This window comes from Pinus tabuliformis, chromosome 4_2 (genome assembly GCF_031772625.1).
Source record: "Pinus tabuliformis cultivar Carrire ecotype Pingquan chromosome 4_2, CPIR1, whole genome shotgun sequence".
In the NCBI taxonomy this organism is placed as follows: Eukaryota; Viridiplantae; Streptophyta; class Pinopsida; order Pinales; family Pinaceae; genus Pinus; species Pinus tabuliformis.
Genome location: NC_142304.1, coordinates 8,002,476 through 8,008,437, shown reverse-complemented (window position 1 = coordinate 8,008,437; position 5,962 = coordinate 8,002,476).

The following is a 5,962-nucleotide window of genomic DNA, read 5'->3' as shown; positions in this document are numbered from 1 at the left end:
CTGAAAAACAAACATGAGATGAGTTAGATCCTGGTTTTGATGAGAAACAGGCAAAAATTTTCATCAAAAACTGTGCAATAAAATCCTTTTCTGTGCCCAGCGCACCTACACAGTGTTCCACCTGCGTTGAAGGCCAAACTGCCTTCATGCTACTTGACATTCAGCGCAGGTTTCGAGTGCACAAGGTGCGCTGATGGCAGAGCGACCCCATCAAACCCCAGGGGCTCAGAAAAACAGGAAATCAAGCACAGAATGCAGAAAGGAAACCATGAAATGAAAGAGCTAAGGTTTAGCTCCTACCTGGTCCAGACGGCGTCGAGAATCGTCCATAGAATCTCCCAAAATCAGCTGATGAAAATCAAGGGGGAAGAGGCACCTCCAAAGCTCCAACAAACCAAGTTCAAATGAAATGGTAAAGTGAGAGGTAAAAACACTTTTTAATGACTTTTTACGTAGTTCAAAGTGAAATATTAGTGTTTTAATCTCATTTTCAAGCAAATGTTATTCATTTCTAACTAGTTTGATGTAGCAATTGAGGGTACAGTACTATCTTTGAAAAGGCAAAGCTATTTATGGTAAAAAATCAAAACTAGACCATACATAAGATCGAGCAGTTTTAGCACATAGTTCATGCTCGTTAAAAAATAAACATAAGATCGAGCAGTTTTAGCACATAGTTCATGCTCGTTAAAAAATAAACATAAGACCGAGCAATGTTTTTCTGCATTTAAGCTCGTTAAAAAATGAACTACCCTCCGGTAAATAACCACCGTGAACGTAACATTATCAGCCATTAAAGCCTTGGTCGTGTTTGCACCGTCACCTCCACTTTTCCATTGGTCGATCGTTCACCTCCATATGATTGTTTACCCATTTTGAGGAACAGCTGCGAAGAGTGATTTCACTAGCCATCCTTGTGACACTGTCGTGATTGGAAAATTCCAACCTTTACCTGGAATCAGCTGCTAACCCGTTTTATCACTCGTTCCTCAAAAGACGAGTCTTCTTTAAGCTCTTTTCATCTGACTCGTAAAATATGAAAAGATTGCCGAGCTTTGGCCTTCCAGCTTGTTAAAGTGACCGGAAGTGCTATCCCTCCTCTAGATTTTAATCTTTTTGGACCTGAGGGATTATTGCACAAAAAGATCGAGCGCTTGTTTTGTTCGGCTCGTAAAAACTATCGAAAATTCATCCCTTCTGTATTGTTTTATACTTTTTCGGACTTAAGGGATTAGATGACGAAAAAGGACTTTCGGATTTGACTTTACGTACCTTTTCAGACTCTCTAAAAATGAAAAGGACCGAGTTATCTTTGTCGTTAGACTCGTTAAAAACATTAAATAGCGACAAACTTGTCTTTAGACGAGAACGAGTTTCACTATTGCTAGGCTCGTTAAAACATAGCGATGGGTTTGCCCGAAGGGCAAATTATAGAACAAGCATATGTTATCCTCCTCAAGCTTGAAAAAAATAAAGAGGTACTGGTCAACAATGACTGGGGAAAAATTGGGAAGAAACTCAAAGAACTTTATCGGTAGCAAGTCGCTCTTGAACATGACACTTCCACTCCGTGCCTGAGTCAGGTTGGGTTGTTTCATTCACCGGTCACATCGCCATGGTCTCACCATACCATCCATCTTTGGGGTAAATGCTACCAATCCATCACATAAGTGTCGCCGATATGTTCAAGAGAAGTCATCCAGAGAAGTCAACCGTGTCCCATCCACTACCATACATTATCCTTCATTCTTTCATGACCGCCACCCTGAACCATATATCACCAGATCGTTTTCACCTCCATCAAAATCATTTGCTCAGTTCCGTGTCACTGATGTGGGATACATTAAGGCCCTCCTTTGACGGATCGCTTCTTGTCGACATCAGCTCATTATCCAAGAAGTTGATCTAGGAACAACCCTTCAGTACTTTGAAGCTTGCACGCCTCAATGGCAAGTTTCTCACTTTCGGCGACAGGTATACATCAATGACCTTCGACCGAAAGATTTTGCGTGGTGTTCGACGCCAAGTCCTTTATTCACACCACGTGAATTGTACTGCAGTACCTTGAGGGTCATTATCATTATCGGTGATTCCTCTCGCGCTTGTTAACGGTTTACATCATTGACCGGTAATCAAGCGATGTCTTTCCATGTTCGACTTCAGAACATTTCTCACATGGATCGACTTGTACTTAGAGTGAAGATCGAACGAGTTTGAAGACCCCGGATCTAGTTTCATCCATCCGGGCTGCGATATATATTCAGGAAAAATAAAGACATTGACATGTACAACATTGCAGCACAGACAATCATCCTACCAAAGGATGATGATTTCAATAGGATCATCAGTCTATCATCAGACAATTGTCTGTCCTATGTACATAAAAATGAATTTATAAAGCTGAGCATGGGAATGCCCACCTCAGCTAGATCATGAAAACAGTATAAAAAATAATGTATTGTATTGTATCTTATTACAGGTCTCCTCCCAGCATTGAATGAACTTCAGATCCTCCTAATAAAGCATTTCACCTGATAAACGGCCTCATACTTTAGGGGGCAACTGTTATAGACATTTTTGTGCCTTACAGCTATAAGCATGAAATGTCCATAATTCAAGGGATCCAAAGTCCCTAAAGATGTTGTTATAGCTCCTAAAGGAACAAGGTCAACCAATGACAGCTTCTCCCAGAAGTTCTCCACCAAAAACCACTCAGAAATAGTCAATTCAGGATCAATTCAGAGGCTCCACTAGCCGCCTGCGTTGAAATGCAGAGTCTACACTCGCTAGGTGCACTGCAACGCAGGTGGAAGCACTACCAGGGTGCGCTGAGCGGGAAATGACAAATGGCAAGCTCATTCAACGAGGTGGAAAGACCATGGAAGCTTCCAGAAAATTCTCCAATGACACTTGCCTCAATGAATTCGACTAGTGATGAGTAAGAGGTTCTCAACCTCCAAGTGGAAGCAAGAACTGACAGAGAGAAGCCACAAGTCAAAACATAAGCTGACTCATCCTCTCTGCTTACATCTATATATGGATCTCTCACCCAGAGCTTCAGGAGGCTGGAATTTTGTACTTTGTAGAGAATTGCTGTTGGTTTGAGATTGAGATTAGTACATTGGGTGATTTATGCTTTTTTGGAGGAGAGGAAGGGATTCCTTTGCTGGGAGGTAGATGCTGGATCAGAACTCACTTGGTTGTATCTCCTCTTGGACTTTATTATCATATAAATAAACTATTTGAGTTTCTTCTACATGTTGTGTACCAATGATGTTTTGTTATGCTTACATGTTTAGCTTAATCTGATCTTGAGATTTTTATGAATGTATATCTGTATCTTTGTGTAGTTTCTCTCTCTTGTGATCTTGCAGGAATTCAGTGAAGCTGGGCCGGTGAAGGAGCAAGGAGCTGGGAGCTACTGAAGAGAGGAGTGATTTGGATCGACAAACTAGCGGAAGACACAGGTTAGTTAGATCCTTCTTCCTCATTTACATTTCATAAAGAAGAATACTCAATTAGTTTACCTTGTTTGTTGCTAAGGCACTATCACACCTTAGAGTGGGATAGGGGCATTCCGAATTGGATACTTTTCCCAACAACAAGAGTAGGGAAAGAACCAACCAACAATTGAGGAGTAAGGTGAATAGATGCAAGATCAGAAGCTTGCTCAACATATTGATCATTGATTGAAGTAACATACATGGAGATGGAATTGGAGTCGTAGAATGAATATGTTGATCTAATTCGGAGCGCACAACAGGTCATCCCTCAGTCTCCACCACCTCTAGCAGCAAAGCCAACCCTGAGTGAGGAAGGGTATATTGTTCCCCTTAATGAAGATCCGATGACGTATGTATACAATTTTTCATTTGATGAGTTCCAAAAGAGGATTGTATAAGCACAAAGAAATAATTTTCCATATGATCATGGATCACCTTCATTCATTAGAGAAAGGGTGATAGTGGAAAACACCAGGAAGCATCCAAATGCCATTTCCGAAGCAAACTTGGCCTTTGCAGGAGAAACAAGATCAAACATTCAGTATTTGATGGTCGAGAATGAGAAATTGGCACAAAACTTGTAGGCTACAAGGCAAGAGGTAGAACAACTCTGCTCACCAACAAAGAGTGTAGTTTCCACATAGGTTTACTTGGAGGAGAAGAGAGCAGTGATACTTGCTGAATTATCAACACTGGGAGAAACCATGTGGAATCTCTATGAGGGGTTTGTAACCATATATAAAGTAGTTGTCCATTTGCATGGTCAACAACAACAAACCAAAGAGTTTGTTAAAACTCTCAAGAACATGCAAGCTTCCATTACTTATGTGTAAGAGTGGACAATGCGATACAAAGGGTCACTGCTTGACTTAGTGAAAAAAATGAAGCCACAGGCAGAGCTAGAGAAAGCGGGAGTTCAGATGTTGATTCAGAACAAGTATCTCGCCTCATTTATCGGTATAATTCAGGCCTCATATGTATGGTTGTTAAGTAGTTTGGGTGTCTGGGTGAGAACATACCAGATCCCATCAGTCGGTTCACTCACCAAAGTCAAACCTAGGAACAAAGTCTGGTAGGTGATCGAAGAGTACTTGGAGCAGTTGAGACAGATTGCCACCAAGGAAGATTTGGAGTTGAATAGAAAAAACATGCAATGGTCCTATCCAAGTCAAAACAATGTTGCTCATGCTTTAAAACAAACTTGAAACTAGTTCCAAGACATTGTACCCGGATGCCATGGAGGCTAGAGTCTGCTTCCAGCCAGACACCATGATGCAGTATGGGGACATCGTCACACAATACTGAGCTTGGAACCAATATATGACCGAGAAGCAGCAAGTGGAGGTTGCTGCACTAGATTTCTCCCATACTCAAGCACCATAGTGTTGTGTCTTGTTATGCTATCAAGTTTCCTCTACCCTATTTTGTATTATATGGTTACACTTGTAAAATGTAATATTATTTGTAATTATGTTGCAAGTGAAATTCCAAGTGTCAATATGTGAAGAGTCATGATGTAATGTAATGAGTCATTTTTGTAAAGAAGTTGAAGAGTCATGAGGGTAATCCAAAGGTCACAAAGGGGAGTTGAAGAGTCACCCCCTCTTGTTATAAATAGAACCTCATAACTCATGTAACAAGATTTTGGGAGCCAAGATTTTGGCTAGGCTTAGGCTTAGAAGGAGCTTGGGAGTATTGTGAAGAGCCTTGGCTTCTCTGTAATGTAGAGTGAGTATACTTCTTTGGATGAGCAAGTGTTGTTGACTTTAATGTTCCACTATTTGGGCTAGTGGTCCGTCAATGGTGTATGTATGAACGAAACTTTCACTTATAATAAAATTAGAGCCAACACGCTTTCATGCATATGTTGTGAATATAGTAGGACTATTCTTGTTGTATTTGCAATGTATGTTATTTAACTTACGCTTATGCTTATGAACTATTTCATTTGCATTTGTATGAATATTGTTGAATGTGTGTTGTTGTATTAATTCATCACTTTAACTTGTGGCTTATTCTGCATTTTAGCTTGTGATGTCACTATTCTCATGTGTTCCTTTCAAGTTGCATACTATTATAGGATTCCAAGGGGTGCACTTCCTTTTCCCTTCGTGTGTTGGAACCTTCATGCATCACACTTGACTTGTCCGCAGGGTCACACACTTGCTCTCACCCAAAGTTACCATACTTCACTCTGTGTGTTTTCACAATCAAGTCATAACATTACCACCCATTGCTAGGACTCCTACTCCAAACAGTGCGAGGTCTAGTTGGGACTTCATATTGGGGAGATCCCCTGAATGTTGGCAAGTCTAACACCGTCAACATAATTCTTATGGTTTTTTTTCTCTCAATACAATATGTGTTGATATGATTATCATGTTAATGATGTTATGCTATGAGGTTATGTTAACATGTGGTTTCATTATTAGGTTGATGTAATGCTATACAGATACATT